Below are 23,327 nucleotides of genomic sequence, written 5' to 3'. Positions count from 1 at the left end.
AAGTCAGATAAAACAATTGGTAGAAAAGCAGAGAACAAACTTGAGCAAGAACCATGCATGGCTGGGTCAGCAGTAGGTAGAGTCGGAGGTCTCAAACTAGCAACCTTTTCCACAAAATAATTAAGAAACTTATTGCACATAACCGCAGAAGACTGCAAAAGAATATTGCCTTCCGGATTAATTACAGAATTTATAGTGTTATATAGAACACGAGGGTTATGCGAGCTGGCAGCAATAAGTTGAGAAAAATAGGAGTGCTTGGCAGCCTTTACTGCTCTCTGAGAGACTTTCCAGCTAGTCTTAAGAGCTTCCATAGAGACACACAGCCTATCTTTTTTCCACCGTCTTTCACATCTTCTACATTCTTTTCTAGTGGCTCTGGTAAAATCAGTTAGCCAAGGACTAGCCTTAGGCTTGCATTGTCTGAATATAAAAGTAGCGACAACGTCGAGGACAGATTTACAAGCAGAATCCAAATACGAAACTAATCCATCTGAGGTGGACAACTCAGGAGGATAAGAAATAAATTGGTCAAACAATATGGAAAACCGCTCGGCGGTATCTGAGCCAAAAGCACGATAACATCGAACAGGTACAGCCTGTTTAACAACAGGATTAAAAGGAACAATATCACATAAAATAGGCATATGGTCAGAGAACACCGCATCCTCGATGAGTATGTTATGGACAGATAAACCATGTGATAAAACCAAGTCCAGTGTGTGACCACGTTCTTGAGTGGCACCTTTAACAGACTGAACAAAATTAAAAGAGTTCACTAAGTCCAGAAAGTCCTTAGCCAGGGGCTTCCCCGGGCAGCAGACGTGTATATTAAAATCACCAAGTAAAAGGATCTGGTCATACCGCGATGCACAGTCAGCAAGAAACTCTGCGAACTCGGATAAAAAGTCCTTATTATATTTTGGGGGCCGATAAACAATCGCACACAACAGCGAAGACGAGTGGCCCAGTTCGCACAAACGGAGTTCAAAACTGGTGTGGCGTGTCGATGGGGATAGCTGCTTAAAGTCAAGATGTGCCTTAAAAACAACAGCTAGCCCTCCTCCGCGACCAGAAACTCTCGGAACACTAAAGAAGGCACAGCCAGCCGGCAGTAATTCAGAGAAGGCACTTAACTCACCGGGTGGAATCCAAGTTTCAGTCAAGCAGAGAAAATCCAGTGCACGGGAAGAGAAAAATCCCTTCAAAATAAATGTCTTATTTGCCACCGATCTGGCGTTAATTAAACCCAACCTGAGAGGAATAGGCTCGGGAGCTTCTGAGGCGGTAACAACCAGATCCACAGGTCGGAGGTTTTTTCGGTCCACTCCACGCCAACGCAGATGTCGGAGAGGAGAGGGTTTTGCAGAACCCTTCCCAAGAGATCCCACAACAGGAACCAAGCAGGAGTCCACCGGGTCCAAAGCACGCAACGGCACCAAGAGTCGCGGGCAGGATCGACAAATTGAGCGAAGCTCATGAGGAAAACAAGAAATCCTGAGTCTCAGTTTGACAAGGCGACCTCCACGGTTACCCCGTCTCCTGCGTCGCTTCCGCACATCCAGTGGCAAAGGTAAGGAACGCTAGTGAGGTGGTGTTACTTCCAAATCGGGAGGCAGAAAGCCTTGGCTGTCATTTCCAAACCGAGCTAAAGCTTGGGTAGATAAGCCTTTTCCAATAATGTCTGGCGATCATAAAACAATGTAGGGCTAACATGTTGCACAAAATTGACTAAAAACAATAAAATAAAACAAATAGAAGAGAGCGACAGACGGCATGCCAAACACACAGGCGCCATCTTACAGTTAATTAGTGTTAATTGGTCTTCCAGCTCTTCGTTATGCTCAAATTTACTTCTTCCAGCCTCTTATTGCTACTTGTCCCAACTTTTTTGGGATTTGTTGACACCGTGAAATTTTGAATCAATATATTTTTCCTTTAAAATGATACATTTTCTCAGATTAAACTTTTGATCTGTCACCTACGTTCTATTCTGAATGGAATATTGACATTTGCCATATCCATATCATTGCATTCAGTTTTTATTCATAATTTGTTTAGTGTCCCAACTTTTTTGGAATCCGGTTTGTACTTAATATGCAAAACAGATGGAGTTGATCAAAAAATAATAAGTTGAACTAAGTCAAATAGAAGAAAATGATAGATCATATGTTATTTAAGTTGGCGTGTTGTTTTAAAAAAAAAAATATTAAGCTTACATCACCTAATTTGTTAAACAGCAGTGATGATGTCTCTATTTCCATTCTCTCAAACAAATCAGCCCGTCCTTTACCTTTACAGTCATAGTTTCTACATTTAAAATCCTTACTCTTACACGCCATGCTGCCATGAGACCAGGTTACTATTTAGACACTTTCCCCTATCCTCCTCCTTTATCTAAGCCCAATAGTTTGCACCAGCACACAGTTAGTCAACAGCACTGCTGGTGCTAATTGTTAACCCGGGCCACCAACAACCCAGTATCCAATCTCATTCTTATACTTACATATTTAGCAGTGATTTGATGTCAGGTGCAGATCATCTCTCAAATGACATTAGTCTGTCCCAGTATGTTTATAAGCTATATTTCAAATGTTTAAGATATTAATATTACTTACCTGAGAGCAGCAGGATGAGTAGTAAACAGATTTCTTCCATTCTTTCCTTCTGTATAACAGATATAGGAATCATGATTATTACTATACCATAGTTATTATCAAAGATTTTTATCATTTAAAGTTTCTTATCTCCAGTCTAAAAAGTTGCTTAATATATAGTTTAGTCTGCATATCCAAAATGTATATATATATTCAATACTTCTTGAATATCTAAAAATCAATTGTGTCTTTAAAAGTGGTTTAAATCATGAATGATATGTTTTTAAGTTTTGTCATTAATAAATTAATAATGTGTAACTTACCTGACAGCCTGTCGTTTTGCCTGCTGACTGAAGCTGACTTTTAACAGCGTCTTTATTTGATTTTTTCATATATTTTACTGTCAAATGAGGAAACCTGAAGGGAGTGAACTTTCTCTAGAAAGTGGAGACGTGTGGAGTTACAGGAATAAACCTATCTTAATGAATACATGACTGCAATGATGCAAATGCTGTAAACAGACTTTTATCAGAACTATTATTGTATGTTCTGAGCTCTGAGCAGTTTACTGATCATCACTTTACCTTCTTTAATTGGAGATGTTACAAAAAGTTGCTGAACATGAAAACGTTTCAATTTAATGCTTCATACTGAATAATGTATATGTAAATGTTTAATATATCTTCAAGTTGACCTATCTGTAATTTTCAAAAAGGTAACAAGTGGACTTGCAGCTAAGGTCCATAAAACCTATGGGCCAACAGGTTTTGTGAGACTATACAGTCATCAAATGTTTTGTTGTTAAACTTTAAACATTAATTTAATGTGTTTCTATGATACACTGACCAACAACCATTTTATAATGATCATGTTTCAAAGACTTTTATTCACAACAAAACAACGTGGTTCTGAAAGTGGTGCTGCTCCCAAAACTCAATACAGTGGTATTTTTGATCATGTGACCATATCTATGCTTCTTTAAAAACAAATCAATCTGTAAATGACATGCCTTGGGGCTTAAAGAAACATAAGCAAGGTTACACAAAGGTGATTCAACTTCACCAACATGCAAATCATTAGGAAAATAAAGCTGTTAAAATAGGAAAAGAAAAAAAAACGCAAAAAAGCTCAGATGTGGTTCTAGGAACAGACAATATAGGTGTTAGTAGCAAGACGTGGGCAAGGGTTATGGATTCAGTTTCTTTCTTCACTTTATCATTAAATCCATCAACCCATGTTTCCCAATTTAGTAACTGTTTCTGGAAAAAACCCTCATCCACCCTAACCCTCAGCACTACAAAGACAAGTGTGCCATGTGCAGTTTATTTTGCCAAATCACTAAAAACACTACTATTGCCGTAATTTCCCCAAATCATGGATCATCCCACGTATTTATTCCAAATTACTGTAATCAGTGACTTTCCTTAATTAATGTCACTCACTTATTTTAAACACTATGGGCTCAACACCTTAAAATGAATAATGATATGATAATGAGCCCAAAACTAAGATGTTCTAATCACTGCACAACCTGCTTCATTTCACTCATGTCTGCCTGCATAATGCCAAAATCGTTAGAGGAAAAAAAACCAAAAACATTAGCCAGTAAACCCACATTTTCCCTTCACACAAAAATTCGTAACACAGAAAAGTGGCAGCTAAAGGGTGAAGTCTGCAGGTCCCACACACACTCATGTGAACCCACAGGTCTCCCCCTCCTCTGGTCTTTGTCATCCTCCTGCTCCTGGAAAAACAGAGAAACGCACATCCATACATCCACCCCTTTGTCACATCTGGGTGGAGGTGCAGTCTTGCATGTTGGTGTTAAGTCAGTCAAGTCAGTCAACTCCTGTCAGTCCAGTCAGTTCCCCATTTTTTCATTATTATTTATTCATTGCTGATAGTGGATTCACTCATCGCATTAAGTTTCTCACTGCCAGCAATATGACGCCATTTCAAAAAAAACCTAATACTTATTGCGATTGGAATGGATCGCTACAATCCTTTTAAACAGAGGACTTACCATCTAATATGGTCAGCGTCCTAGGTAGGTGAATTTCCTCCAAAGCCCATTTTAATCTGGAGAAGCTCACCTTGTATTTGCTCTGAAATTAAATATTTTATAGCGCTTTTGATTCCAATCTTGCAGGCCTGCTTAAAGAGAGCTGATTAATAAATCACAAAATATCACCCCTGCAGGGACAAAACCTGACAGTTTTTTTTCTAAGTGCACTGTTACAGAAAATATTAGTCCCAGTTCTGGACATGTCTAAGTATGGGAAAAAAATGTCTTTCTCTTAGAAAAAGAAAACAACCCAAACCTAACTGACAGAATCAGCCTGGTACTAAAACAAAACCCCAAAATCTGCCAGAAAAATCACAGGAAAAGTTTTGCTACCTGTTAGATGCTGTAGGGGTTAGAACCTGCCATGCAGTGCTGCAGTCACTGCTTCTGGCTTCAATTAATAACTGATGCTTACATGGTCTGGAATAAGACTTAACAGTCACTACTTCTGTTCATTTTCCCCACATCATATTTACTGGTTGCCCACAAGCGCTCCAGAATATCACACAGTCCTGAAGAGTCTGGGGTCAACTAGCCTTTTCCACCTGTTCCAATACACAGAGAGATTTTTCTTTTTCTGTTTTTTTTCTGTTTTTTTTATTAGCAGCTGCACAGATCATATGTTCACCATCAAACGCTTCCTAAGAACTTCATTGCAATGTTTCCTCTCTAGAATATGCATTTCTTCCCCAGGCCTATACTGTTACACACATTTTGTCGCAGACCCAACCATTTTATTTAGCTTTTCTTTTTCTCTTTTTCCCCGTTTTTTCCCAAGATAAAACATGTGACATGCTGTCACGTATTTTGCAAAGCAAGTTTGTTCTCATATAAACAGAGGTATGTATGACAATCTGCAAACTTCACCCATGCATCAGAAACAGGAAACTCAGTCTGTTAGTCTCCACTCATTTACCATCTGCTGGATTCTATCAACTCATCTGTCCCTAAAATAATAACAATCCACTAATTTACATGTCAACTCTTAACCCACTAAGTTGACAGGACAACAGAGGTGCATGTTTAAAATCTTATCACAAACAAGAATTTCTTTCATACAGTAAATCACTTGTGTTACTCAATCAGCACCACATCTCACAATTTGACTATCTTAACAACTAAATTTATTGTCTAATAACTGGTTGGTCATACCAGTCACTTTTACAAAAGTCAACCTGTTGTCATGCAACCTGGAGAGTTATTTGTCAGCAATTGATAAACTCAGCACTTGATAACAAGTGTATGTTAAGTTTTCCCTACTTTAATATTGATCAGGGATATGGGCATCTTCATGAGTGTCATTGCATGTGTGTTAGTAGGCAAGTTAATGCATGTTAGTGCAGTGGAGCTGCAAATTCAACAGGTCTCGTCTCCCCCCCAGCTCCTTTTTTCTCCCCAAAAAAGCATTTCCTTAAAGCTGCCTTTCTCTCACATCTCTCTGCTTGTGTGTGTATATATATATATATATATATTTTTACGTTTTGTTGCAATGTCCCCGGACACTTTCTCAACCTCCACACGTCAGTCAGCCCCAATTTGCCAAACCAATTTTCATGTGCTCTCACATTAAGAACAACAGCCTTCATTTTTTCTCCATGTTCACTTCTCCCACCGCTGTCTCTCTCCCACATCTGCAGCAGTTCAGTTATTGACGTGTGTCAGATGCCCAGTGGGCCATTCTTCTCTGCCTTATTTTCCCCTCTTTTCAGTCTCTATCTTTGCCATTGAAACTTAGACAGTCTTCTCGAGTCAACAATGATGTCGCTGTTGAACCTCCTATCTTGTAGTTGGGAGCGCATGCTTCCGTCTGCGATGGTATTTGTACATGCTGCTGACCCCTTCAAAGTTTTAGGGCAGTACTGATGTCTGTTCAACTGGGGTTGATTCTTAAAGTCTTGCCTTTTGTTTTCAGGGAGAGGTTGATTGTCCTCAGAGCTTGTTTTTCAGGATAAGGTGTACATGAAGGTGAAGCTGTGAAATATTCAACCAAAACACAGGCTGGGTGTTCCAATTATGTTACTCTATCACTTTGCTCTGACCGCTGTACTCGTGATGGAGGAGGTTGATCCAGGTGCGTGGTCACCTGCAGCTTATACACTAAGACATGTATTTGTTATCATTTTCATCACTACTTATTAACACTGTCATTCTTTGATTCTTCTATCGACATTTAAACACATCTCTTTCATCATTCTTCTTTCAACACACATCAGCTGATTTCCATCCAGCTGCGTGCAATACTCTGACTCCTACACACACACACACACACACCTACACACACACACACACACTCTCTTCACTGCATTCCTCAGTTTCTACACACCCACTCTCTCGCTGTGTCTCTCCCAATTCACACCAGTTTACTTCAAAAATGCTTCTATCTAAACAACAGAATCACAGTGCACTGGCAAGAGCTCTCGTACTTTAGAGAGGCTTATAAGTAATTCCAATTTCCTCTCCGGGCCTTCAACCCCTTATATAATTTCTATGGGTACTTTGGAAAGGTCACTGAGCCATATTTTCCTTTCCGGGCCTCCAACCCTTGAGCTTGCTTTAAATTTCTCAGGGTACTTCAGAGAGGGTGCTAATCACCTTAAATTCCCTCTTCGCGGACTCCAACTGTTTTAGTGGGACTTTGGGGGTCCTCAGCTCCCCAGGCCTCCGAACCCAGTTTTCTTCCGAGACGCCTGTACCCTCATCAGATGTACAGGAAGTACAACCACGTCAAGGACAGTGGTGTTGTAGGAAACATAATGTTTCCCAGGCTTCCAGCCCTCTAGGCAAGCACTTAAATCTTTCACACAAGTCTCTATTTCCTTTTACCTACAAAAGCATTCACAAGTGAATCTCAACTTCGTACTTTAAACAACAACCAGAAGAAATAGACTGGATCAGTGCACTTGAGGACAGCTCAGGTAAATTAGAAATGTTCAATATGCAGATTTCGTATAACAGGCTCTGCTCACCCTTTTCTTAGATCAGTGTTTCCTTTGCTGTCCTCTCCTGCAATGCTGAAAAGAAACACTCTGAAATCACAAACACTTGTAATGCATTTATTTAAACTGAACCTCTGCGCACATACACACCCAAATCCTTTCCTATTCCTCTGATCTACAGCTGGATCCTATCATCTAAACGAACTTGAGCACATTTTATTCTAATCATTATTTTCTTGTACTCACATAAGAACCCAGTCTACATCTAAAACAATATGGATATGTTAAGACTTATCAAAGTGTCTAAAATGTTCTGCTCTGCTTTAGCCTGTGGGCTTGTCACTGGGGCCCCCTGTGGCTTTTCCATGGTGGATGCTTGGTGAACCCCCCATCTGGAGCACTCCTCAGCCCTTTTTAAGGTTGGTGGCATGACCGCCCCTCCGGTGGTCCTCCTTGGGCTCTTGGGCTCTGGGAAGCCTCTAGATATCTGGGGCCTGGATCTCCTTCATGTCTGCTTCATGTCCGGGGGGCAGGGCTATGGCACCCCACACATACTAGTAGGCAGTTTAAAGCAGAAACCTTAAGAATACAAGCGTGCTCACACACACACACACACACATAGGGAGTGTCGGAGTGAGTGGTTCTCTGTTTTCAAGTGCTTTTTTTCATCTTTACTATCAAGGGTAATTGTTTTGTCAACACACGGTTGTTGGTTTGTTGTCTTGCTGCCAGCTCGTTTGGTAGCTCTTGCTACTGGCTTGGCTTGGCACTATGCCTGCTATTGAGGGTGGTGCAGTTTGAGAAGCTGACACACTTTAGCTGTAGGAGAGGTGGTGGGTTATGACAGCGTGAAGTGTGCCTCTTGTATGAATGGTGCAATTATTATCTTTCTTGATAATGTATCTAAAGTTAATGATTTGGTGAAAAAGGTGTCATTATTCACAACACTTTCATGCCCGTTCTCCCATTGGTTAACCCTGTTAAAAAAGTTACCATCTCAAATGCACCTCCTTTAGTTAAAAAAGAAACTCTAGCCAAGGAGCTGTCACGGTATGCCCAACTAGCTTCACCCACAAAGATGTTCCCTTTGAGGTGCAAATCTGTGCTCCTTAAATATGTGAGTGTGTGTGTCACAGAAGGCAGGTTTTTATGATCCAACAAAGACACAGCTAGCGAGCTAAACCTGTCTCTCAGTTTTTAAAAAAAGGGTTTCAATTACATGGTGTTTGCTTCATCTGAGAGCATGAAATGTTTTTGTTGTGGTGGAAAAGGGCATTTAATTCGATCCTGTCCAGAAAGGCTAAGAAACATGCAGCCAGCCGATGATGCAGTTGGAGAGCATGTGCTGGCCAGGGCTCCTGGTGGGGAAGTGGCGATTGCCCCTGCAAAGCCCGCTGAGGCTGCGAGTGGCCCTGCCGTTGCTGTGGGGGACCCTACTGCCGAGGCACTGGTAGAAAAACCATCTTTTTACGAGCAGTAATAGATCTGATGAAAATGACATTGTGAAGAGCGCTGACAGCATAGAAACTGATCTGACTAATGACCAATATGAAGGTGTTTTTGACATAAGTCAGAAAGATTAAACAACTCTTGAGTCTGTGTGTGAGGATTGTTGTGAGGATGACAGTATGTTTGATAAGGATTTATTGAAATTGTCTCAGAAGAGGAAGAGCTCTGAACCTGCCTACTGTAGTACCGAAAGGTTAAAAGCTAAGAGAGGAAACAAAACAGGAGAGAGCAGTATGGAGTTTGAAAGTGATTTGTCCCTGAGCCAGGGACACCAGAATCTGTACTCTCCTGCTGACATCAGGAGGTCCTTACAGAAAACAAAAGCCCTCGGGATGGTGAGAGTGGAGGACTACTTTCCAGACCTGAAGCTTTTTATTGAATCGTCTTGACAAAAAAAAATCTGGACGTTTTGTTGATGATGTGTTGACAGATCAAGAGATTTATCGTTTAAAGAAACTGATTTTTTTTTTTGTCATAAGTCCAGCTGTAGTGGAGGTGTGGGGATTGTCCTCTAAGAATTTTTTGCCTGTTACTTGTGAAGCAGAGGAAATAGTCAAGGGGTGTTTACTGAAAGTTAAAGTCAAATATGAAAATGTAAATTTAGTTTTTCTCTTTTTTTTTTTTTTTTTACCTGTCCCGTTTGGTTCTTTTGCCATCAGAATTATTGTCTAAAGGCGAAGAAAGATGCCCAACGGATTTACTTTACCAAATGGACCATCCCAGCCTTGCCGTAATGGTCCATTTGATTCAACTTTTTATTGTTTATTTTATTTTCACTTGCTGAATACGGGACAGACTTGACTGGAGGAGAGAACGTGGAGAAAGAAAGAGGGAAAGAAAAAAACCTGAGAAGAGGGACGGGGAAAAAGGGCAAAAAACAAAAACCAACAGAATAAGCAGACAAAAAATACATATATCGATCACCTGGATCACCTGTTGAGAAAGAAAAAAGAAAGCAAGCAGAAGAAAACGAGAGTAATAAACAAGATCACAATGATATATGGGAATATGACAGTAAATACTAAATATTAAACATTATGGTGCAGCACGTGAGATCGACAGCGCACAGTGTGCTTTGAGGTAGGAGCCAAAAAGGGTGTAGTTTGTGTGTGTGATCACCCGTGTGTACACCTGTGAGCATGAACGCGCTTGTTTTTAAAAGGTTCCTTCATGTAACGATCTGCTAGAGGGTGTGGGGGGCCACTGCCCCGACCTCCAGGGCATGAAGCAGGTATGGAGGAGATCAAGACTCCAGACATCCAGAGGCCCCCAGAACACAAGAGACCAAGGAAGACCAACAGAGGGCAGCCGCGCCACTATCCCAGAAAGAGCTGAGGAGAGTCCCAGATGAGGGTCACTCAGCAGCCGCGGAGCAGAAGCCAGGGGGGGGTTGCAGTGACGTGCCCGTGAGCTCCGCCGGCAGCCAGCTGTGCCTGAGTGGCCGAGCCCCGGGCCGTGAGGCCGAGGGCACCCCATCCCCAAAGTGGCCCGAGCGAGCCCCAGGCTCCAGGCCCCAATAAGCAGCCGCCAAGGAGTGAGCCGGTGGGTACCTGGGCGCCCACCCCCGGACACAGAGAACCACCAACGCACCGATGTCTGAGGGCGTCCGCCACCGGCAGGGGAAGTGGTGGGGGAGATGGGCCTCCAAACCTTGGAGGGCCTGAGATGTCCCCAGAGAGGTGGCGTCTGATACCCAACCTGACATATAGACACAGACAAACAGGCACACACAGATACAAACATCTATTCCCACCCTCATGCTCTCATATACAATTGCTCAACACTCACCCAACGTGGAGACAGACATAGAGAGACACTGTACACACAATCACACTCCCCAAGCGTACTCTAAGCCCCGAGTCTAGGTACCCTTGCCCCTGGAGGGGGAAACTGCACCCAGACTCAGGTGGTGTAACCCTTTTCCCTGCGGTGGGGAGAAGCAGACCGCCCCGACTCCGCAGCAGCAGGGAGGCCCCATACACCAGACCCCAGTCGGACAGCCAACTCCTCCTCCTAGCCCCCCCGCTCCGGCAGGCCGCAGAGAACGGGGGTGTAGGAAGACTCCAAATTTAGTTTTTCTCAATCGAAATGCTCCAACTAAAGGGGTGGACAGGATGGGTTTTTTAAATGATAAGTGATTAGTGATAATAACACTTTAATTTGAGACTTTATGGAACTCTTTGGGCATAGATATTGGTCTCATTTCTATAGACCAAGAAAAAGCTTTTGACCACGTTGAACACCAGTATTTGTGGCAAACTGCTTTTAGCTTCAGCTCAGGTTTTGTAGCAATGATTCAGCTTCTGTACTGTGACATCATGAGTGTACTGAAAATAAATGGAGTCTTGAGTCACCCATTCAATGTTCTAAGGGGGGTGAGGCAGGGCTGTTCTTTGTCAGGGATGATGTATTCCCTAGCAATTGAACCTTTGCTTCAAAAATTAAGACAGGACTTGTGTGGCGCAATGTATCTCTAAAGTTGTCAGCGTTTGCAGATGATTTAATTGTTCTGATCAACTCACACAAAGATATTGAGGTTTCAGTGAACGCAGTTTCTCTTTTTGGTTGTTTTTCTTCTGCCAAAATAAATTGGGAAAAGAGTGAGGCTGTAACTGTGACAGGTCAGCTGGGGGATCAGCCCAGGCTGCCTGGAGGCTTAGTATGGAAAAAGGGTGGGCTTAAATATTTAGAGATGTTTCCAGGCAACGCAAATTTTTTGCAGAAAAATTGGGAAAATGTGTTGGATAAAGTGAATGGTCGCCTTTCAAAATGGAGGTGGATTTTACCTAAAATGTCATACAGAGGCCAGGCTCTTGTTATCAATAATCTGGTTTCTTCTGCTCTGTGGCACCGGTTGACTTGTGTTGATCCCCCAGTTACTCTTTTGTCTGACATTCAAAGGATCCTGGTGGACTTTTTTGGGGGATAAGCTGCACTGGATTCCTCAAAGTGTCCTTTTTCTTCCTAGGGGGGGAAGGTGGACAAGGTCTGGTCCATTTGGCCAGTACAGGTACTGCTTTTCGCTTTCAGTTTATTCAGAGGCTGCTTACAGGACCCCCAGATCTAGTGTGGAGGAGGGTATCATGCAGTATTCTTCAGCAGCTTGGTGGCATGGGTTTGGATTTATCTCTGTTTCTGATGGACTCAAACTCTTCACTTCTGCCAACTTTTTATACATTTTATAAGAGTGTTTTTTCTGTAAGGGCTCTGCTGAGGAAAAGGAGGCAACAGCAGGCTGATTCTCTGTACTGGCTGCTGGAAGAACCTGTACTGTTTGGCAGCTTGCTGGATTGCCCTGTCTGGGGGAGGACTACTTTATCCACACAGCTCCACGCTGCATGAGTCATTTCTCTGAAGAGGGTGGTAGAGCTAGCTGGACCTTGGCTGGAAAATCCTAATGGACTCACTGCCCAGCTTGGAATAAGGTCTACTTGAGTTGTTGGTCAGCTTTTGGATCTTTGGAAGCACAAGTTATGTGGAGCTGATTGTTCACATTTGGCAGGTTATTGTGAAGGCACTGTGTTTCTAAATCATTTAGACCCGTATGCTTCCATCAGATTGTTTCCTGGTTTTAAGAACTGCTCTCATCCTTTACTGGATGCTGTGGATGTTGCAGGGATGTCCCTAGAAGGGGCCTCTGGGAAAACATTGTATAGGCTGCTTGTAAAAACTCTCAGTCAAAGCAAGCTGAATGGACACAATGACACTGTGGAGGACCCATCTCTCCTTAGCACCTGACATGAAACCAGCATGGAGATCCCTTTATAAGCCTCCCCTCATGAAAAAAAACAAAAACATGCAGACTTGCAGAATTCTTGTCACGTCTGGCGTGGCAGACGTGTGGAGTTGTAGATTAGGACCCAAGTTGCAGCTTGAGGTAAGAGTGAACTTTATTTAGAAAGGAGGATGAAAACCAAACAGAAACGGCGAGGCGAGAGTAAACTTAAACTGGAACAACTAAAACCAAACCCAGAGATGCAGGGAGACACGGAGAGACAACGGAGGGAGGTACGCAGGAAGACGAGGGGAATAACACAGACGAACCAGCAACCACTAAGACAGAAGACACGACTTAAATACACCCAGGCTGTATCCCAATTCAGGTTCTGCAGCCTTAAAGTACGCAGCCTCAACGGTCCTCAAGGGCCGCGTACTTAAAGACCGCTAAGGCCGGAAGTGCGAGGCTTGTAGGCTTGTGAAATGGGACGGTCTAGCCTCTGTCGCGCTGCCCAGGTTGCCTAGCAACCATGATACTAACATCTGGAATCGTTTCATACAGCTTTGTTTGACAGAAATGAAGAAAATCTTTTGTTCATTTGTTTCTACATGAGCTTTGTGTGATTTGATAAGTATCTGAGGCTGAGACCACAGGACTGTAAAACATGATAGTTGGGCTTCATTTCTGTACTGAACAGTCATTTAAGATTAGCTAGTAAATAACAATTAGCTAATGTTGTTCATGAGACTAAAGTCATCTCACTTTGGTAATGTAAATATAATATGGCCAATAATATAGTTATTATATTAACCATTATTAGTTATTACAGCAGTGAACATGAACTCTGTCTCAAATACTGAGCTTCAGTAAAGATTCAAGTTGCAGTTATTTATGTTCTATCACCTTAAATCTTCAGTCAAAGACAAGTATCTCTGACAGTGTATCTATAGATGTATTATATATAAGAGACAAATGTTGTTCTTTTAATATGTTGGCATTACTAAATTTGGCTCAATGCTTACATATATGTGTAAAAAGAAAATGTACGAGCTGTGAAAACTGTTTCTGATAGAATGAAGATCAGACTGATATATTAAATATTCCTTTATTGGGTGAGAAAATCAGACCATGTCATAACTGCTTTAAGTCATACAGAATAGATATCAGAGCCTTAAACAGGCTGACTTCTGCTAAATGGGTCAAACTGGGCAGAAAGTATACAAACACATAACATCCTTATAGAATATGATGTAACACTATAGATCAACTTACCTCAGAATATATAAAGCATATAAACAATTACAGCAATGTGATGCAACAAACACAGCAGTGCTACTAATCCAAAATACTCAAAGCTTCATAGAACTGAAACAAACATTTATTTTTAGCTCCATTCTGCTGCTGATACATACTTTAGGTTTCTGAATATTAAACTTGTTGCTGCCTTTCATAGTGTGTAACTTGAAGGCCCTGAGTACTTTCTCCCACACTGAAAACACTGGGATGATAACATTATTTGAACATTACCTAATAAGACTGATTCAGGACAGACAATTAGTGATGTTAAACTTTCCTAGCAGTCCTTCACAAACAGGGAACAGTCTGTCTATTCTCTCCATCTGTCAGCTGCTGCTGGCTCTTCCTCCTCCTCTTCCTCACACACTGCTGAGTTTGTCCTGGTGGATCATCAGGGGTGCAAAGCCTCACAGATGATGTGCAGCAGTGGGTCCCTCAGTCTGTCCTCACTCTGGACACTTGCAGTTGTCACACATGGAAATCAAATGTGTGATAAGCTGCAGGATTCAAACACAAGTGTAACTTATAAATACATGTTCATACTTTTATTCCACAATCAGAGAGAAAGAAACAGAGAGAGAGTGCAGGACAGACAGACAGGTGACAGTCTCAGGTGTACACACTGCTACAAAACAGCACAAGAGAAGGAGGATTTAGTGTTTGTGTTATTACGAGTGCTAAACAAGAAGAGTTCCCAGATGGTCCAGTGGACACATGTGTGACTCCTGTGATTAAAGCATCTTTCTTTCAGCTTAACGAGTGAACCATCAGCTCGTTCAAACACACGTTAAAGTCCGTTTGGCGACACCACCGAACAGAGGCAGCAATATAACATAGCTAACATTAACAGTGCAGTGAATCCTGCTTGTGCCGTCATATTCAGGACTGCAAACCGAGCAGCATCACTGACTTTCAGCTTGTTGTGTTTGTGGATATATGACTGACTTTAATTATCCATAAAATCATCACAGTCTCTGTAAGATTAAGGTCAGCTATATATATATTTAGAAGTAGAGGCTTTAAAACCAAGTTAGTACAAACATCACTAATGTCACACAACTTTGCCGACATGTGGCCAACAGTAATGTTTTAATGTTCTTTGTTATTAAACATCCGCACATAAATAAGTGACATAATATTCAATACTTACTTTTGACAGTTCACTCTTCGGCCGCTCCCTTCTGACGTATTTTGCTGCAAAATTATCCACACCCACCCCCGCGCTATGGATTGTGGGATATATGGGACCATGAAGTGAGCACCGGACCACGCTTGATATTTGAGGAAATCAATGGCGCATTTGGGGTATGCATTTGAAGTGCACTTTGAATTGGGACAGCCGTCGTCACGTGGCGGTGGCGTAATCGCACTTAAAATGCGTACTTCAAGCGTGCAGACTCTGAATTGGGACACAGCCAAAGAGTTGTTCCATCTCTGACATCTTCTTAAAGTCACGCATCACTAACATCTCATATGACTTCAGATCCCTTCTGTTCCCCACCTGCCCTGTAGGTGGCCTCATTATGTTCCCACTCTTTCCAGTCACCTGACCCCTCCTCCATCAGCACACCTGTTCCCTGCTCCTCCTCCTGCATGTACAGAAAATCTAAACACCCTGTGGTAGTGATGGCCAAATGTAGCTTTCTGAAGCATTGAAACTTGTGTTAAAAAATGGTTCATTACCCGAGGCTTTTTAATACAGCCCTCTCTGGTGATATCTGGTGGCCAACAAATGAATAACAGCTTGAATCTTCAAATAAAAGTGTACTGCTTCATTATGCCTGCCCACTCTACAGAGTAGAGTTCACAATTCTGTCTGATACTGGGTCACCTTGGTGTTGCTTTGAACATGAATTTCTTTTGGGTGAAAAAATTATGTCTATTTGTTAAATAAATACATTTGATGAATAAACATTCCTTATTTAAACACGTGCCATTATGTGCTCTTTCTTTGCTTCTGACTTCTTGATATTGGTAAATACAATAGATGAAAATACATTATGGAGAATGCTTCTGAACTGAAAGCTTTCTGTTCTTGCTGACCAAAATCAACTCAAAATGCTCCCACATGTAAGAACCTCCTCTCTTCCTCACTGGCTCATTTGAAAAAGTTATTTTTGTTTAAAATATTTTGCTCATGGCAAACAAAAGGCTGCATCCTCATTGGCCGACCTGCCCAGGAACCTTTAATGTAACCCGACACAACCAGATCCATGTTTGGATATTGACATAATTTCATTCACACAACAACATCTTCAATAACAGAGTCTGAATGAAGTTCAGATGTCAATGCTACTCATTGATTGGACAGTTGGTTTCAGCTCTGCTCTCAGTCTTTACTCAACAGGTGAAGGTAGAAAGTGTGAATGGATCTATAGACCGGAAACTGAGAAAATCACTGTGAATATTTGCAGTATAAACATTTATGTTCCAAATAAAGTGAATAGTGTGGTTGTGTTGGAGCTGTGATCAGTGTGTTTAGCTACAACAGAGATTGATGTTTTCACACATCAGCTTGTGAACTTTACTCTGACTTAGACTCAGTCTGAGCAGTCAGGCAACATATTTGTAAATCAGCACATGAAGGTGTGGCCCTCTCACACTCTTCAGGTTTAGTCCTGCCTCCTTCCAGGAAGCAGCTCACCTGTGCGTCTGTGTTTAGTGTCCAAGTGTGGAGTGGAGCTTGTTGTTCGTGTATCTCTTTAAAGAAACTGTAAGTTTGCTTTATTTTCTCCTTTAACAGTTTATCTTTGGTAGCTTTACTGTTGGTTTCTGCTGTGTAATATTTGGACGTGATTTTCAGCTCTTGTTTCAGGACAAACTTTTGATCACTCTTGTGTTTAAGGACAAATCCACATGATTATAGATTATTAATTGACTGGAATCCACACTGGTTATAAGAAAATCTGCACTGAAACATTTGTTACTGTGATAAACAGTTTAAATGAATCTGTTTGAAACTTTAGACACTGATCATCACTGATGGGACGTTGTTCTTCCTTTAACTGGAAACAATCAGATATAATCAGTCTGTTCTTAGAAGTCGACTTTCAGGTTTTACTGAAGTGACACTGAAAAAACAGAAAGTCAATCATCTCTAGCTCAGATCAGTTTTACTGCAAACAAAGCTGATGAAAATGAAACCTAGAAGTTTACAAACATTGAACAATTTATGATGATCAGGTTCTTCCAATCACACCTGTTCATGCTTTTGTTTGATCTGATGCCCTCAGGGGTCGGTGCATTGGTGGTTCTTGGTGTCCGGGGCTGGGCGCTGAGGTATGTACCAGCTCACTGGCGCCTGTCGCTCGGTCAGGCCTCTTCCGGGGCAAAGTGGGCCCTCAGGCCTCCGGCCTCTGGGCCTGCAGCTCGGTTCACTCTGGCACAGCTGGCTGCCGGCAGAGCCGGCGGGCACACCAGTGCAGCTCCCTCTGGCTTCTGCTCCGTGGCTACTGGGTGACCCCTCATCTGGGGCTCTCCTCAGCTCTTCCCAAGAGGGTGGCACAGATGCCCCTCCAGTGGTCCTCCTTGGGCTCTCGTACTCTGGGGCCTCTGGATGTCTGGAGCCTGGATCTCCTCCATGCCTGCTTCATGCCCTGGGGGACAGGGCTATGGCTCTCTACATCCTCTAGCAGACCGTTGCATGGGGAAACCTTTTGTATACAAGCGCGCTGATCCACACAGGTGTGCACACAGGTGTTCACTGTTCATAGACATAAACTACACCTTTATTGGCTGCTATTTCCAAGCACATTGTGCGTTGTCTGTCCTGCTTGCTGCACAGCAACATTTAATATTTAGTATTTACTGCTGTTTTAACTTAGCTAGATTAACATGATGGTGTTGTGTTTAGTATGTTGCTCTGTTTTTTTTTGCTTGTTTTCTCTTCTTTTTCTCTCAACAGGTGATCCAGGAGATTTTTTCCTCCTCTTTCTCTTTTTAAGTGCCCTTTCTCACTGTCCCTCTTCCCTTCTGTTTTTCTTTTCCTTTATCTTTCTTTCTCCCTTTCCTATCCCTCAGTCATGTCTGTCCCGTCTGTAACAACTGAAAATAAAAAAAAATAAAAAATAACTACAAAGGTCGATCAAATGGACCAATACGGCAAGGCCGTGATGATCCATTTGGCAAAGTAAATCCATTGGGTATCCTTGTTGGTCTTCAGACAACAATTCTGACGGCTAAAGAACCAAATGGGACAGACAAAAAAAAAAAAAAAAAAATATTATATATATATATATATATACATACACACACACACACATATATATTTTATTTTATTCTTTTTTTAAATGAATGCTCATAATCCACTTCTACTCTTATCTTCTATTGTAAACAATTTTATTGGGATTATATGTAAATATTGTAGGGATTGTTCTAATATTTTATACCTTAAAGGTTTTTGAAACATGTCTGTGTCCATCAATTCATTTGATTCTGTAATGTTATGGGAACTTGATAACTATCAATCCCATTATGTTATTTTAATAAGAACCAAAACTGAATGAAATGAAAAATGGAATGAAATGAGGCTGAATTCATTCAAGGTTAACATTCAGAAACTCCTAAAAACCTGCCTTCTCCTTTCTGTCCTACTTCAGGTGGAGTCCCGCCTCCTTCCAGCAAATACCTCACATGTGTCTCTGTGTTTAGTGTCCAGGTGTGGAGTGGGAGCTTGTTGTTTGTTTCTCTGTGTGGAGAAACTGTAAGTTTGCTTTGTTTCTGCTTTAAACCGCTTGTCTTTAGTACTGCTGACCTCTCTCGAGCATTTTAGAGCTCTGTTAATAACTTGTTGTTGCTGTTGATTCTTCACAAAGATCAGGTGTGATACAAACTGAAACTATGCTGCATGCAGTTTCTAGTTTTTCTAATTTAAACATGTGAAGAATGCTTCTTTAGCGGAAAACATCGAATATCAGCTTTGTTTCTCATGATGTGAGACAAAAGAGAGATCTTTTCCATATTCTACTTTAAAAAGAAAAAAAGAAGAAAATTTATTTGTATAGCACATTTAAAAACAACAGAGTTGACCAAAGTGCTAAGTGCAAAGTGTTTTAAAAACAAGAGAAAACAATAGAGAACCAAATATAAATAAATTAGAAACAAATACAGATAAATAAGAAGACAGTGAATTAACAATAAAAGCATAAAACAGACCTGGGGCCTGTTCTTCGTACCTCGCTTACTACATCCAAGATCAAATGACACATCCAAGATCAAATCATCGCGCTAACTTTGAGCTCGCTAATCCGGTTCTCCGAACGCACCTGTTGTTGACGATTAGTATAGCTGGATGAAGTAATCTGAGATCACTGGGTGGCTTAAAAGGGGCTACGCATCGATAGTAGAAACATTGATCGGCAACCCTGTGATTGGTCGGCGAAGATGTCGAAGGAGCGCGCGCAGTATTTCACGGCAGCAGACCAAGAACTCTTGATTGAGGGATATCAGGAGTTTCAGAGTTTAATTAAAACGCAGGGGAACACTGCAAAGGCTGCAAAAGCAAGGAGAGAGGGCTGGCAGAAAGTTGCTGACAAATTAAACTCGTAAGTGATCCATGATATTACATTATATCATGTGATATTATATTATACCACAGTATATTATATTACATCATATCCTCTTTCACATTAGAGCCACAACAGGACCCACTAGAACATGGGAAAAAGTAAAAGTGAAATATAAAAATATTCCACAGAATGGTAATATTTATCACTTATATTGCTTTTAATCTATGACAAGAGACCCTGGAATAATCTGTTTGTTTGTTTATAACAGCAACCAAGAAAAGGGCAGAGCAAATAAAGACAGGTGGTGGTCCTGCACCCCCTCGTCACACCCCTTTTTGTACTGTGACATTTATTGACATTGTGGGTTTTTTTGTGTGTAGTTTGACATAACACTCCATCACTTTTACCTGTTCCCATGCAAGGGGTGACTGAAGCATGCACAGTAAGTCGGGAGTAAGCATATACAGTACAGTAAGTATATATATATAGAGAGAGAGAGAGAGAGAGAAAGTAAATAATACCCTCACGGGAGAATCGATATCTCTCTATGAGCACACCGTCGCGCCGAGCTAAAGGATCCCGTCTATCCCGCAATATCCGCTAAATTCTGTAAACTCTCCTTATCAATCTTGCACCTTCCTTGCTCGCGTACAAACGGACAGGACATGGCTGCGACAGACTTCCCAAATCCACCTTCGCTTTTTTAGCCGTGGTCTCTCATCTTGATTGCACGTAGTAATTTACTATTACTACTCTAAAATATGAATTACATCTGACATGATCTACTACATGTAATAGAATGATTAATAGTACATTTCCCTTTTTTTCGGAAATGACCTGTATGTATCTGTATGAAATCAATAAAAGAATCAAATGCTGCATTATCTTTAGTTACATTGATAATATTTATTTATGGTAAAACAGTGGCGAAATATCGCTCTTGCTTTCGTATAAATGAAGCGGACATACCTGAGAGGCCGCGATCTAATCCTGTTTACATAAAGTAAACCTGCTCCCGAGCAGGCTTACTCTTACGGATCTGTTGCTATGACAGCAAGCCCCAGATGAGCTTCGGAGAACCGAACGATCCAAGATCACGCGAAATCGTCAACATTCAAATCCGGCTAACTTACTTAGCGAGGTACGAAGAACAGGCCCCTGATGGTTGTCACACTGAACTCGAATTAAAAGACAAAGTTAAAAAAAAAAGAGTGTGTTTTAAGATGCAATTTAATAGATTGAATAGACTCTGAAATACGAATCTCCTTATTCCAGAGTCTGGGTGCTGCTACTGCGAAGGCCCGATCTCTATGCTTCAATCGAAACCTTGGTTGTGCATCTGGTTAGAAGATCTCAGCACTCTTTTGGGGTCATACACATTGAGGAGTTTGTTTAAATAACTAGGCACCATTTTATTTAAATCTTTAAAAGTAAGCAAAAGAATCTTAAAATCGATAAGATATTTTATAGGGAGCCAGTGTAAATTTGCTAAAACTGGAGTGATGTTTTCATACATTCTAACACCTGTTAAAAGATGTGCAGCATTATTTTGGAATAACTGCAAGTGATGGAGAGATGGTGCTGAAGACTCAAATAGAGAGAATTGCAGTAGTCCAGTCTAGAGGTGATGAGCCATTAATAAGTGTTTCTAGGTCTCTCGGAGGAAGATGAGGCTTAGCTTTAGCAACTGATAAAAACACAACTGTGGACACTTGCTTCTCTAATTTAAAGGAGCCATCTAAAAACACTCAGATTCCTCACAGTGTGAGAAAGATGAGAAGCAAGAAGACCAAGGATATCAGTTAACTTGTTTAAAGGGACATGAGTTCCAAAAACCATAACTTCAGTCTTATGAAGTGATTTCTGTAATACAAACATCTAGACCATATGACAACACCAGATCGACTGGATGACTTTTTTTGGGAGTTGGATCATGTGGTTGCAAATTTTGAAGCCATCTTGTTAACTTTCTCCCACTAACGATATGGAGATCCAACCTCTTTAGATCCAGTTAAATCAAGACACACAAAAATATGCTCTGTAAAAGAATAGAATTCTTGGAACAGAGTTTAATACACTGAATCATATGAACAGCAGGGAAAATACATACAGACTTTTAGCAAGAAAATTACAAAGCAGATAGCAAGCAAAGCAAAACCCCGGGGAGTACAGCCTTAAGCACAGACAGCAGAGCAACACAGATGGACAGAGAGAAACAGCAGAAGGGAAAAAGTGCTGGGGGTGTCCTGTGGTCCCCTAATATATAGGGACCAGTATCCCCACCCTCTGCTGCTGGGTAACTTTCCCACCCATTCAAACACAGCTGCAGGGGTCAGGTAGCAGCCAAGGTCTTGGCCAGAGGCCAGTGAGAACTCCAGCAATGGCGTTATTATTCTGCCACTATTATGAGCGCACGTCAAAAAATTTGAAGGTGCAAGTGTTGAATTTTAAGGAGAAATTTATTTAGAGCGAAGAAAAGCTAAATTTGATTGAATAAAATTCATTGCTGCATGCAAAAATGTATTTCAGTGTTTGCCATTACCTATGCACACAAACAAACAATAGCAGCCCCTCTCGCTAAGTTTTTGTATTTGCGCTTGCTCACAATGTGTTGGTTGCGCTCTCAACATTTCTGCCCGTGTGCGCTCAACTCTTTCTGCACACCGTTATATTTTTGCCACAAACCAACCAATGACAGACTTGGATGCAAAAAAAAAAATCTGATTGGCTGTTTTGGTCTCCAATCAGCTTGAAATGACAAAATGCAATATCCCAGAATCCATTTCGTCCAAAACTCAAACGATTAGTACACTGAGCTGTAACTACTAAATGTTTCCTTCAGTCTAAATTAAAAATACACAGTCAGAAAACACCAGTATGGCATGAACTGAATTTAAGACCAGTGGTCTTACTGTGAACCTGACTCCTCCTTTCTGTGGCTGTGTACAGGCAGGAGTGGTGGTAAGGAGGACCCAGAGTGCAGACTCCAGAGACAGACGTGAACTCAAAAAACAGCTTTAATGCTGAACTCAAAGTAACAAACTTCCACAATAAAAAGACTAAAAGCTGGCAGAACACACAGCATGAATGAGGGTAGATCGCAACACGGATACAGAGAAACACAGGGCTTAAATGCACAGAGGGAGCAATCAGGGAATGGGAAACAGGAGGGAAACACAGTTGAGGCAAATCAGGCCTGACCAGACAAAGCAAAACAGAAGCAAAACCAGACGCATTAAGATGAGACATGGACTTTCGAAGTAAAACAGAAAACACAGACTGAACTTACAGACACAGACTCACAAGCAGCCACAGCAACAGAGGGAAGAGAGACGTGGGACCAGGGCAGACACAGAAAAGAGGGAGTATGGAAACCAAAACCTTCACAAAAATAAACTAAGAAGAGAACACAAATAAAGGGTACAAAACTGAAGCCACTGGGTCAACGACCCAGGATCCCTGACAGATGGCAGCTTCCTCTGCCTCACACTTCTGTCTGACTGCATTCAGCTGGCAGTGAGAGGAAGCGAGACAAAGCCGAAAAGAGGCAGTTGATGTTTGGACAGCACATGTGATGGAAAGGAGGATTTCAGTTCATGTGCACATGAATGATTTGTGTTTCCTCTGCAGGTGAAGGTAGAAAGTGTGTGTGAGCTGATGTGAATTCAGCAGCATGGATCAGTGTGAGGACAGAGAGGA

General features: G+C 41.5%; 1 protein-coding gene and 1 long non-coding RNA gene across 8 annotated transcripts in view; one reads left to right on the top strand and one right to left on the bottom strand.

Annotated features, from left to right (window-relative positions):
* LOC100703578 (nuclear factor 7, ovary) overlaps window positions 1–23,327 on the bottom strand; it is a 972,198-nt gene that overhangs the window by 632,344 nt on the left and 316,527 nt on the right. The gene's annotated exons all lie outside the window — the stretch shown is intronic.
* Window positions 16,724–23,317, top strand: LOC109196434 (uncharacterized). 3 transcript variants are annotated; one of them, XR_002057890.2, is made up of 4 exons: window positions 16,724–16,834; window positions 18,720–18,823; window positions 22,578–22,662; window positions 23,259–23,300. It is a non-coding gene; the product is annotated as an uncharacterized LOC109196434 (long non-coding RNA). The 3 variants fall into 3 exon arrangements; XR_002057889.2 differs by lacking the exon at window positions 22,578–22,662 and having other exon boundaries at window positions 23,259–23,317; XR_002057888.2 differs by lacking the exon at window positions 23,259–23,300 and having other exon boundaries at window positions 22,578–23,252.

The sequence above is a fragment of the Oreochromis niloticus genome, linkage group LG3, assembly GCF_001858045.2.
Source record: "Oreochromis niloticus isolate F11D_XX linkage group LG3, O_niloticus_UMD_NMBU, whole genome shotgun sequence".
Lineage (NCBI taxonomy): Eukaryota > Metazoa > Chordata > Actinopteri > Cichliformes > Cichlidae > Oreochromis > Oreochromis niloticus.
Note: the sequence above shows the minus strand (reverse complement) of the source record. Positions and strands in the feature narration are given on the sequence as shown.